We start from the raw sequence: 14,135 nt of genomic DNA on the forward strand, positions 1-14,135 counted from the left end.
AGTTCTATAGTAATGATTTACTTTCAAAAAACATACACCAACAATTTTACCCCTTTAGGGGTTGAATTCCCAAAAACAGTGATAGACATACTATTTTTAATTTCTAACTGTGAAATTTTCATAGCTACAGCTTCAAAAATGCTTACATAATGAAATCTTTTCATAAAAAATCGCATCGCCTATTTTACTCCACTAGGGTTTCAACTTTCAAAAACACTGATACACAAATTTTTTAATTTGTAACCGAGAAGTCAAATACCAATGTTCATAGATTTAGCTTTAAAAACACTTTAGTTCTTTAGTAATGACATATTTTCGAAAAAAGCTTTCAACCACTATTTCACCCCCATAGGGTTAAATTTCCAAAAATACTTAATCAAACATTTCTTTGTTTCTAGCCAATTTTGGTAGGTCTAGCTTGAAAAGTGCCTTAATAGCGACATTTTTCAAAAAACGCTTTATCTCCTATTTTATACCCTTACAGATAGAATTTCGAAAAATCCATCTAGGGTCAACACCCTCCGCAAATTTCAAGTTTCTGTCCTTAGTGGATTGGGATGGGCATGATGAGTCAGTCAGTCAGTCAATCAGGACAATGCCTTTTACGTACAGATTCAAGAAACAAAAAAGAAATTGGATTGGGGTTATATTGACCCCAGCGGTAGTCAGTGCAAGAAACTATTGTAAAAATTTTAGTGTTGTAAATATAAAACTGAAGAAAACATCATTGGATAAAAATGACTCAGAGAGAGAAAGTCATATATTTAAAAAATAAATAGTTTCTAAAACAAGGTGTACTTAAAGGATCATGTTGACCACTATGATACTATAGTGGCTGGCACGAAAACAGGGCTTCAAAGTCATTTCGCCGTCTTACAGCATTGCCGGTTTTTTTTATAGTGATAATTTCAAATGTTCGTAAAAATTTAAAAAAAAATGGTCAACTCTATTTTTAGTCTAGAATATGATGGAGTACCTTCTAAAAGAAAAGTCTCACTAGCTGCTAGGGAAAAAAATGAAAACCAACGTTACAAGAAATTTTGGAGGAAAATAATTTCTTACTTCAACCTTTCGAAGTAACAGACTCGCTAATGTAAATTGGCTGAAAAAAATATAAGTGAATATCCTCAAAGTGTACAGATGCGTATACTGCGTCTTTTATTTCGGAAACATAAAAGCTTACTGAGGTAAGAAATAAAATATTATAAGATGTGTGGAACTGTACCGACTGCGTAGCGAAACATGTAGTCAAAAATGGTTCAAATGACTCTGAGCACTTTGGGACTTAATTGTTGAGGTCATCAGTCCCCTAGAACTTAGAACTACTTAAACCAAACTAACCTAATGACATCACACACATCCATGCCCGAGGCAGGATTCGAACCTGCGACCGTAGCGGTAGCGCGGCTCCACACTGTAGCGCCTAGAACCGTTCGGCCTCTTCGGCCGGCAAAAATGTAGTCGCTGATGAATTTTCGTTCTGTAGGACTGCGAAGAAACTTCCCGCGAGAAAGTTGTTAAGAAAACTACAAAATTATTTTTTGGTAACATTTCAGACATCATTATTGTATTGTATAACGTTCAGAGGCAAATTACTACCGCGATATTCCATGCGCAGTAGCGCGCGAGTCGTTGCAGGCCGTCGCCAAGAGTTTTGTTCGGACGGCTTGCTTTAATATGACCGAGAATATTCCCTACTTCCCCAAAATATTTTACTGGCTGCTAATACATATCCCTTGACATTGCATCTCCATGACTCAAAACACCAATATACGCTACGTAAAAGTAATTGTTAATTTGAAGCCAATATTTTCACTGAATTCGAGCAAAATATTTTTTCCAAAGGTTTTTTTGAAAACCAAGTATTATCTAAATTTGTTGTAAACCTATTATTCTCAGCACGCAGTACGTGCTTGGTACACGAAAACCTCGTTCTTACTACTGCAATGTCCCTGTCGTGTGTCCATATTAACAGTTTCTGAATCAAAAAACAAGTGGGTGGAGAAGACAGTGCATTGAAGTGGCTGGCCAGAATAATCAATTTTATCACGGACATCACCCTGTATTTCTCTAGCCATCGAAGACTATCCTCTGTCACACTAAAGTAAAACAATTCTATGTTCTAGCTTTTTGTAATAGTCGTCAAATATGATAGATTTTTATGCTCTTCTCAGAGAATCAGATGTTAGTGCACTGTTTATATATACAGTCGATACAAAAGCACCAGAACGTTTTGTCAGTTTATGAACTGCATTACCCTTACTACGAAACAGCCAGTAAATCCTTCTATGAAATAAAAGGAGTTAAATTTCTAACGTACAAGTAAACGAATGCAGTAAGTTTATATCCGACTGTAAAGACATTCGATACAGGTTTTTAGGAAAAACTGTTGTTAATTAATGCAGAATTGACAATCTTATTTGAATTTACAGTTACTGGCGAGTAAACTAATCACCACCACTTGTCATGAATTTATCACAGAGACGGCACTTACCTACACTGAAGGATCTTCTGGCTTCGTATCTTCAGAGTCACTGTCTCTTGTTTCAGCCAGGTGTATCTTCACAGATTCCACTATGGTGTCTCTTAAGCCCTGGTTCAAGAAATCAGTTTCTTGCTATGCTTCTGCGTGTTTTACGCACCTCTCCCAGTCCTGCTGGCCACTTAGTGTCCCATTTCGTTTGCCAGTTGATCTAATTCGTAAGTATTTTTGGCACCTACGATTTCTTCCTTAGACAGGAGTTCAGTCTTCGTTTCATCGACTGAAACTGAGACATTCTTTCTCTTTAGCCAGTACATAATATCTTCCTTGCGCCAATTTGAGCATGGCAGCTTTTCTGTCGGAATGGTGTGGTAGCTGGCGTTATCAATCACGATAATTGACCCTTCTTCCATCGCAGACAACTGTCGAATAAACTAATTCTTAAGAACTTCTTAATTCATTTTTGAATGGTAATCGGATTGGCAAGAACTTTCACCACCATAAAAAACAAGTTTGGCCTCTGGTACGAAGCCTGTTGCTAATGAACCAGGGTAGGCGATGATTAATCGGCCACCTCTACCAGCAGGCACTTTCAAACCACCGTTTCCTTTGGAGTCGTGCCACATATACTTATTGCTATGGTTCTGTGAAACCCAAGTTTCATCCAAGTACACTACAGGCTTGGTGTCTTCAGCACGCAAGAAGTACATTGTACGCAAAAACTTCGCTCTTGCTGCTGCAGTGTCTCTGCGTTCCATTAAGAATTTCCGTCCGTCATTACACTTCTTGAACCGGAAATCAAGGGAGCGGAGAAGACGAAGAACGGAGGCCACTGAGCCCGAGCAATTAATTTTTTCACAGAGGTCAGCCTATATTTTTTTAGCCGTTAGCTATTCTCCTGTGTCGTAATATTCAAGTACAGCTCTACGCACGAGCTCTTAGTTAAATTCGTCAAAATGATCAATTACAGCTTCGGGCGGTTTGGCACTCAGTTCCGAATAAATAATGTTAATGCCCAAAAGAGCGGACACTTCATATGCAATTAACAGTTAATTACTATGTGTGTTCATATTTAGCGCTCAGGTACCCAAGCTCCTTGTTATGAGGTGAAATAACCCACTTATATCAGAAGTGTGGACCACTTTCAACGCTATATACTGTTCAATCCAACGGAAGGGTTTGAGTTTACGTTACCTGCCACTATGGGTGGCATCAATAGTAAATTACAGAGGAGACAATGTTGCGGTAGGAGGATGTCTTCCGTGGGTAGGGAGTAGTCCCCTTACTGTGCTTAAGAAAACGCTCAACGTCGATGGATATGATTACATTTTACAGCATAATGTACATCGTACGGTACACTGAAAGTTCAGAGTGGCAAATGTTTATTCCAGTATAACAATGCAATCCGTAAAAAGGACTGGATTGGATTGGATTCTTTGGGGGGAGGAGACCAAACAGCGAGGTCATCGGTCTCATCAGATTAGGGAAGGATGGGGAAGGAAATCGGCCGTGCCCTTTCAAATGAACCATCTCGGCATTTGCCTGGAGCGATTTAGGGAAATCACGGAAAATCTAAATCGGGATGGCCGGACGCGGGATTGAACCATCGTCCTCCCGAATGCGAGTCCAGTGTGTTAACCACTGCGCCACCTCGCTCGATGCAACCCGTAAAAAAGCAGCATCTGTGAGGAAATAGGTTGTGGACACTAACACTCCTGAAATCCGCTGCCCTGCCCTGAATCCCTACCTGAATACAATGGAACACGTTTGGCATGAGTTAGAAAGTCGATTTCGTGCTATTCCCTAGCGTCTAAAATCGAACCAGCTACCTCCAAGTCCATGGTCGCAACACTGACGTGTGCGTAATGAACACATCATGTCGTATATGTGGTGCCCGTTCTTTCGACCTTGTCCAAAAGAACAGACACAATTGCGATCCCGCGGACACTGTGAATCAAGACATAAAGTAATTAACCCTTTCAGACCTCATTTTTTCTGGAGGAAGGAAAATGTTTCATTATGTGGTAATGCTCTTAGACTATTTTGCAATGTTTTTAGATGCAACCTTTATACAAAAACATGTGCCCATTTTCGAAACATACTTTGTACCCTTTGCTTCATTTTATGGGCTAAGAAAATTAATTAGGATATATATTGGAACATATAAGCCCTCGGTCACAAATATTAAGTCAAAATTGATCTGGTTTCGACGCTACTATGTGCGTCGTCTTCAGAATCAGAATGGCTCTCAGCACTATGGGACTCAACTTCTAAAGTCATCAGTCCCCTAGAACTTATAACTACTTAAACCTATCTAACCTAAGGACATCACACACATCCATGCCCGAGGCAGGATTCGAACCTGCGAACGTAGCGGTCGCGCGGTTGCAGACTGTAGCGCCTAGAACCGCTCGGCCACCCCAGCCGGCTCAGAATCAGACTAACTGTACTAAAACATATTAGGTATATAGTGCATTAATAAAATTAAAGTTTCTACTGATTCGAAAAGATGCAGTACTTACAAGTCACATATTAAAAAAGATCTAAGCCGGAAAGGCGACGTCATGAGCAGTGTACATTCAAAATTAGACACATGAAATTGTGATGCAGCTGATGCAGGCATAACGTAAGCATTAATAATAACAGGATGAAGTTACATATTTATCTGCTTTAAATAGAGATACATTTTGTAACGTAAAAAACGTTAGTTATGACATACAAGAAAACAGCAAAGATGTGACAGGAAAACATCATTTCGGTAAACTGCATGAGGAAATCTGAATCAAAGATCAAGCAATGGCTTTATATAGTCAAAAAAGTTTTTATTTGGCAGCTGTAGCTGTTCATTGAGAATGAGGCCATCATGACGAGTGAGATGTTTGAAAATCTACAATTCCTCTAAGACATCTAACCTTCGCCCCTTCTTTTCGGTATGCAGAATATTGTTATCGCCTATGGCTTTAGGCACGTGTCCAGTAATTAAGAGATGATCGGCAAAGGATGAATTTAGGGGACTGGTGCCGTTCTTTCTCAAAAGATGTTCTTTATACCTGATGGTGAAAGCACGTCCGGTTGCCCTATATAATAGGAGGAGCAGGTATCGCAGATGATCTTATAAACGCTAGAACTTTCTGTAGGGGAGCGAATGGATTTCAAATTATGAATGAAGTTTCTCTTTAGATTATTATTAGTAGAGAAGGCAACATTGCAGTTGTATTTGTTGCGAAGCATGCGCTGAATCTGATTGGAAATTGGTCCTATGAAGGAATAGAAAAACGTTTCTTTGGGTTAATTTCAGTGCATGAGGTTTTGAGCGTGGTATTTCTTGCAGTTTTCTTTTTTAGGGTATCGTCCATTATGTTAGGCGTATATTCATTATTGACTGCTATGCTTTTAAGTAAATTAATCTCCTCATTAAACGTTTCTGTTCAAAGTGGTATGGAGGTGGCTCGATGGACGGCAGAGTGAAAAAAGGCCATTTTTTGAGACTGTGGATGAAAAGAGGAAGCAGGCACGATTTGGTCATTATACGTTTCTTTCCGAAAAATGTTGAAAGTGATGTTATTGTCTTCTATTGTAAGCGTCAAGTCTAAATAATTTAATTGGTGGTTATCGTTTACGAGTTCAATAGTGAAAGAAATTTTTTCATGGAGGTCGTTAAAAAGTTTAAATATATGATCAGTTCTATCGGCGCGTCCGTTATAGATGACTAGAATATCATCAACGTATCTTGTGTAAGAAAGGATACCTAGTGAGCGTTGCCGCTCCACAAACAGAAGAACCAGAGACATGGAGATGGAAAACAAGCCCCTGACGGACTTCCAGGCGCACCAGACCGAAGATGGAACACTCAGAAGTGGGACTGGTGGGCGCGGACCGCAGAGGGAACATCCAGAGCCGCAACGGACAAAAAACGGAGCGGCAACGCTCCAACAGGTCGTGGTGAGCGGGCGCGGACCGCAGGGGGAACGCTTGGTACCCCAGACCGTAGATGAAATCCCCAGGAGCGGGGTTGGTGGGCGCGGACCGCAGAGGGAACACCTAGAACCGCAGCGGACGGAAAACAGAGCAGCAACGCTCCAGCAGGTTGCAGGGAATGGGCGCTGACCACAGAGGAAGCGCCTGCAGCTGGTGGTGGAGGGGGAAGGCCATAGGCATAAATACTGGACCAGGTCCACTCGAGGAGCAGCCTCAGGTCGCACCTGATGAAGGTTACGAGCTACGTGACCGAAATATCGTGCAAGTACGACGCTGATATCCGGCAGAGCACCCGACAACCCAAGATGTCATTAGATCGCCGGGAAAGCCTTAAGAGTTACATCTTGAGTCTTACGTTTCGTGCTATATTTTGTAGGCTTTTTATTTTATTTCTAGCTTTTTTAATGTTATTAGCAAGCAGCTAGGAATTTATAAGCTAATATTTCATTCACACAAGAAGTTGATGATTGCTTTAAAATTAATTTATTAGTTCTATGAAGGGTAATTATGATATTAGTGGATATGATTGATAATATCTAACTGCTGTTTGGCTACATCCAATTTGGGAAGAAAATGTGATTTATAATGTATATTGATGCTCCATCCCATTCACAGTAAGGGGCACTTCGGGTTTTCGGTGAAAATGACAACACAGTGGGAGCCGGCCAGTGTGGCCGAGCGGTTCTAGACGCTTCAGTCTGGAACTGCGTGACCACTACGGTCCAGTTCGAGTCCTGCCTCGGGCATGGACGTGTGTGATGTCCTTAGGTTAAGTCCCATAGTGCTCAGAGCAATTTGAACTATTTTTGAACACAGTAGGAGAACTATTGAATTTTAATTCGTTTTAGCTGCGTGGAACCAGAATGTTCAGTTTCCTTTGTCCATAATATTTACCAAAAACAATCCTTGGTCATCCCATAACTTCGCGGCGTACCACGCATATCGAGGCACTTCGCCAAATATTGGTACATATAACTGATGGTATACGATTTATTGAATTTTATGCAATCTTTTCTAGAAACAATCTCTCTAGTCTTCTCGATAACGTATGCGTATTTTTGTAGTCGTTTCATAAGGTTCTTCACATGCGTGTAAAAATATACGCCGCATGGCTACACAGTGGAATAACTTTTGGAGGAATTACTTTAATACTCAATTTGACAGAACATCTCCGTCTTGAAAATTTTAAGTGGGAATAAAAAAGAAAAGGAGTATCGGCAAAAGGATTCGATCAAGAGACCCCTCTCTTATGGAACCAAGCGGTTACTCGTTCAGCAATGGGCCCCTTGAATCTTAACGTCCATACAACGTGTATGAGTAGGCTTAAAAATCTTCAAACTAGATTTTTTTCGAAAACTATTGAGATTTGTGCCTTATTGTTTCTAAATTGTTTCTAAATGTTTAAGTACAAGTCGTGCCTTTGCCCTCTTTTACTATGAATCAAATCGGTGAGAGGAAGTTCGCATGGTCACCTCGTCGGTGACAATGTCATTTGAGTAACAAATCCACCAGGAACATTCATACCATTCTAAAACTGGAATGAGATTTTCACTCTGCAGCGGAACGTGCGCTGATATGAAATTTCCTGGCAGATTAAAACTGTGTGCCGGACCGAGACTCGAACTCGGGACCTTTGCTTTTCCCGGGCAATGACTCCCGCCCCATCCTCACAGCTCTACTTCCGCCAGAACCTCGTCTCCAAAGTTCCAAACTACACCAAAGCTTTCCTGCAAACCTTGCAGAACTAGCACTCCTGGAAGAAAGGATATTGTGGAGACATGGCTTAGCCATAAAAATGGTTCAAATGGCTCTGAGCACTATGGGACTTAACATCTGTGGTCATCAGTACCCTAGAACTTAGAACTACTTAAACCTAACTAACCTAAGGACATCACACACATCCATGCCCAAGGCAGGATTCGAACCTGCGACCGTAGCAGCTTAGCCATAGCCTGGGGGTGTTTCCAGAATGAGATTTACACTCTGCAGCACAGTGTGCACTGATATGAAATTTCCTGGTAGATTAAAACTGTATGCCGGACCGAGACTCGAACTCGGGACTTTTGCCTTTCGCAGGCAAGTGCTCTACCATCTGAGATACCCAGTCGCGACTTACGCCCCGTCCTCACAGCTTTACTTCAGCCAGTACCTCGTCTCCTACTTTCCAAACTTCGCAGAAGCTCTGCTGGGAACGTTGCAGAACTATCACTCCTGGTAGAGCACTTGCCCGCGAAAGGCAAAGGTCCCGAGTGCGAGTCTGGGTCCGGCACACAGATTTAATCTGCCAGGAAGTTTCATTCTAAGACTGCCGAAACCGGCCGTTGGTAATCTCCTTGTGAAGTGGAAACGCGAAGGAATAACCGCTGCTTAACGAAGACCAGGAAGACCTCATGTTCTGGCGGACAGGGACCGTCAAGCACTGCGGAGGGTGGTTGTAACAAATCGCATGAAATCAGCACAAGGAATCACTCGTGCGTTGCAAAGCGCAGTCAGCAATTCAGCTAGCACAATGACTGCGCATAGCGTAGTCAAAAAGACTGGAATACAATGGCCGGGCAGCTCCTCATAAGCCACACATTTCTGTACCTTTGATAAGTGATGTGTGTGGTGGTGCAAAGAGCAACGCACTGGACGGTGGATGGGGAAACGAGTGAATTCCAGTGATGAATTAAGTTGTACCTTGTGGCGATACGATTTGGGTTTGGCGAATGAGCGAACAACTTTACTTGCCAACAGCGACATTCAGAGGAAGTTGTGTTACGGTGTGACGGTGTTTCCTGTGGCTATGGTGTGGTCTCCTTATTGTGTAGTAGGAGTATTCCACTAAATTACACGCCCTTATCGTTAACGTCGATATGCAGCAGGATTTTGGAACATATATTGTGTTCAAACATTATGAATTACCTCGAAGAAAACTGTCTATTGACACACAGACAACATGGGTTTACAAAACATCGTTCCTGTGAAACACAACTATCTCTTTATTCGCATGAAGTGTTGAGTGCTATTGACAAGGGATTTCAGATCGATTCGGTATTTCTGGACTTCCAGAAGGCTTCCACACTGTACCACACAATCGGCTTGTAGTGAAATTGCGTGCTTATGGAGTATCGTCTCAGTTACGTGACTGGATTTGTGATTTCCTATCAGAGAGGTCACAGTTCGTAGTAAGTGGTGGAAAGTCATGGAGTAAAACAGAAGTGTTTTCTCCCGTTCCCCAAGGTAGGGGCCTTGGCTCTTCCTTATCTATACAAACGATTTGGGAGACAATCTGAGCAGCAGTCTTCGGGTTGTTTGCAGATGATGCTGTCGTTTATCGACTAATAAAGTCATCAGAAGATCAAAACAAACTGCAAAACGATTTAGAAAAGATATCTGAGTGGTGCGAAAAGTGGCAATTGACCCTAAATAAAGAAAAGTGTGAGGTCATCCACATGAGCGCTAAAAGTAACTCGTTATACTTCGCTTACACGATAAATCAGTCTAATCTAAAAGCCGTAAATTCAACTAAATACCTAGGTATTACAATTACGAACAACTTAAATTGGAAGGAACACATAGAAAATGTTGTGGGGTTAGAAAATGTAATAGACCTACTAAGGAGACTGCCTACACTACGCTTGTCCGTGCTATTTTAGAATACTGCTGCGCGGTGTGGGATCCTTGCCAGATAGGACTAACGGAGAACACCGAAAAAGCCAAAGAAAGGCAGCACGTTTTGTGTTATCGCGAAATATGGGAAAGAGTGTCACTGAAATGATACAGGATTTGGGCTGGACGTCATTAAAAGAAAGGCGCTTTTCGTTGGGACGGTATCTTCTCACGAAATTCCAATCAGCAACTTTCTCCTCCGAATGCGAAAATATTTTGTTGACATCGACTTACATAGGGACAAACGATCACCACGATAAAATAAGGGAAATCAGAGCTCGTACGGTAAGAAAATGTTGTTTATTTTTTCCGCGCGCTATACGAGACTGGAATAATAGAGAATTGTGAAGGCGGCTCGATGAAGCCTCTGCCAGGCACTTAAATGTGATTTGTAGAGTATCCATGTAGATGTAGATGTAGAATGAATGCCGGTGGATATTGACATATTTTACGGAATTCTGCACTGCGTACAGTACACTGATAGCTCTGGGACGATAACTGTTTGTGTCAGCTTGACTCACCATAATGCAGTATCTGTGAGAAAATGATTCTTGAAATATACACGCCTGTCCAGATTCCTAACTTGAACACAATGTTCAACCTTGGGAGAAGATAGTGCTTCGACCCCGCTGCAGATTCCAGTGTCCAACAACACTATCTTCTTTGGATTCGAGTCTAGAAGAAGACTTGTCTGCCATTCCTCCACAGAAATTCAGACAACTCACCGAAAGCGGCGCCAGCACAGTTCAGCCAGTCATAAACGTGAAACGTGGACACACCTCATATTCATATCCACTATTAGGGTTCAAAATACTTTTGATCAACGAGAATGTATTCGCATTCTATATCTACATAGATACTCCGCAAGCCGCAGTACGGTACGTGGTGGAGGGTACTCTGTACCACTCCTAGTCACTTAATTTCCTGTTCCACTCGCAAACAGAGCGAGAGAAAAACGACTGTCAATGTGCCTCCGTATGAGTCCGAATTTCTCGTATCTGGTCATCGTGGTTCTAAGGCGCAATGTGTGCTGGCGTCAGTACAATCGTTCGGGAGTCAGCTTCAAATGCTGGTTCTCTAAATTTTCTCAATAGTATTTCTCGAAAAGAACGTAGCCTTCCCTCCAATGATTCCCACTTGAGTTCCTGAAGCGGCCCCATAAGATTTACGTGTTTTTCGAACCTATCGGTACTTAATCTAGCAGCACGCCTCTGAATTGCTTCTTCGGATATTAGATAAAATTTCCTTCAAGTCAAGTTGTATACACATCAAAAAAGTTTTGCATCACCCCGGTTCCCAGAACTCCTGAAGATAGACGTTGACTGTATCACAAACGCAGTCCCTTTGACACTTCAGAAATGTCGCTAAACCCGCCCAAAGATGTAAACAACCATGTATGAGCAGCGCGTATTAGACGGAGGGGGTCCGACAGCTGATCAGTTCCAATCATTCCACCAGGAAGGAGGTACACGGCTCGCCTTGTCCATAGTTCAACCACGCCTACACAGTCAACACCGCGGTTCGATCGCCTCCGCGTTGTTACTTTGTGCTACAAAGAACTCTCAACAAGGGAAATGTCCAGGCGTCTCGGAGTGAGTCAAAGTGATGTTGTTCGGACATGCAGGAGATACAGAGAGACAGAAACTATCGATGACATGCCTCGCTCAGACCGCTCAAGGGCTACTACTGCAGTGGATGACCGCTACCAACGGATTACGGCTCAGAGGAACCCTGACAGCAACGCCACCATGTTAAAATAATACTTCTCGTGCAGCTACAGGACGTCGTGTTACGACTCAAACTTTGCTCAATAGGCTGCATGATGCTCAACTTCATTCCCGACGTCCATGCCGAGTTTCCTCTTTGCAACCATGACACCATGCAGCTCGGTACAGATGGTCCCAACAAGATGCCGAATGGACCACTGAGGATTGGCATCACGTTCTCTTCACCGATGAGTGTCGCATATGCCTGCAACCAGACAATCGTCGGAGGCGTGTTTCAAGGCAACCCGGTCAGGCTGAACGCTGTAGACACACTGTCCAGCGAGTGCAGCAAGGTGTAGGTTTCCTGTCGTTATGGGATGGCATCATGTGGGGCTGACGTACGCCGGTGTTGGTCATGGAAGGCCCCGTAACGGCTGTACGATATGTGAATGCCATCCTCCGATCGATAGTGCAGTCATATCGGCAGCATATTGGCGAGGCATTTGTCTTCATGGACGACAATTCTCGACCCCATTGTGCACGTTTTGTGAATGACTTCCTCCAGAATAACGACATCGCTCGACTAGAGTGACCAGGATGTTCTCTAGATATGAACCCTATCGAAAATGACTTGGATAGGTTGAAAAGGGCTGTTTATGGACGACGTGACCCACCAACCACTCTGAGGGATCTACGCCGAATCGCCGTCGAGGAGTTGGACAATGTGGACCAACAGTGCCTTGATGAACTTGTGGATAGTATGCCACGACATACACAGGCATGCATCAATGCAAGAAAACGTGTTCCTGGGTATTAGAGGTACCGGTGTGTACTGCAATCTGGACCACCATCTCTGAAGGTCTCGCTGTATGGTGGTGCAACATGTAATGTGTGGGTATCATGAGCAACAAAAAGGGCGGAAATTATGTTTATGTTGATCTCTATTCCCACTTTCTGTACAGATTGCGGTACTCTCAGAACCGAGGTGATGCGAAACTTTTTTATACGTGTGTATATGCTTCAACATTCTCTAGAGAACGTAGCTGACCATTGTGCAAAACGTTGTTCGAACGACTAAGGGGTCACAGTCTCTAGGAACAACTCACTGTTCATCAGTGCACGCGCAGCATAGTTTCTCGCCGACGCAGATTACCCGGACCGGGACAATCCCGCTACGGGAGGCGCTTTCCGCATCGTCCATCTTCCACCGCTCGTCCCGCGTCCCGTTTTACGAACACGAGTCTAACCACGAGAGATTTTATGGTGCTGTTAAAATTCTTGCGATAAAATAACAGACCTTTTTGTGAAAGAATGGCTAACGTGACGGTTTAATCTCTCGCACGGTTGTAGATTTTAATCCGAGCGAACTACGGCGCGCGCGGCGGGATGCATAAAACACTTGCCGGTCGGCGCGCCGACCGCAGCGAGGTCTGGCGGCGGAGCGCCGCACTAGCTGGCCGGCGCGCGGCCAATTACCGCTCGTTTCTCCGCCCCGCGCGCAATATAGACGCGCGCATTTTTTATTTATTGTTCTAAAAGAAGGGCGTAATTTGCAGTCGAGACTCGAGCGCGAGGTATCCGCCGGGGAACTCCCGACCATTTATAACTTCATTGCACGCTTTCATGTCAGGTATTCAGTGACTATACGGACCAAATTTCTTGGTATTAAACTGTGTTACAAAGCTCCTTCATTTCTCGACTGCAGACAGCATTACCGGGAGATTCTGTAGCTTTCACAAATGAAAAGGATGCGCAATATTTAATTTAATTATAAAATAATAATGTTATTTGTAACAGACAATGTTGGTACCTTGTTCTTGTACTCCTCCTGATGTCAATATGTACACTGACAAAAAAAATTGCAGCACCGAGAAGGAGTTGTGTGACATAAACGGAAGCTAGTAGGCGTGTTTTTGCGCCTGAAACATGATGTTTATTAAAATTTCGCGCCAGTTGCATAAGATTGGTGTTAGTAGCGCCGCTATGAGGATGTAAATCAGATATGATTATCTTTGGGTAGGGTGGATAGCAACGTGCTGCTGTTTGCTGATGATGCCGTGGTGTACGGGAAGGTGTCGTCGTTGAGTGACTGTAGGAGGATACAAGATGACTTGGACAGGATTTGTGATTGGTGTAAAGAATGCCAGCTAACTCTGAATATAGATAAATGTAAATTAATGCAGATGAATAGGAAAAAGAATCCTGTAATGTTTGAATACTCCATTACATCGATTAAATATTTGGGTGTAACATTGCAGAGCGATATGAAGTGGGACAAGCATGTAATTGCAGTTGTGGGAAAGGAGGATAGTTGTCTT

The sequence above is a fragment of the Schistocerca piceifrons genome, chromosome 3 (assembly GCF_021461385.2).
Source record: "Schistocerca piceifrons isolate TAMUIC-IGC-003096 chromosome 3, iqSchPice1.1, whole genome shotgun sequence".
NCBI classification, from domain to species: domain Eukaryota; kingdom Metazoa; phylum Arthropoda; class Insecta; order Orthoptera; family Acrididae; genus Schistocerca; species Schistocerca piceifrons.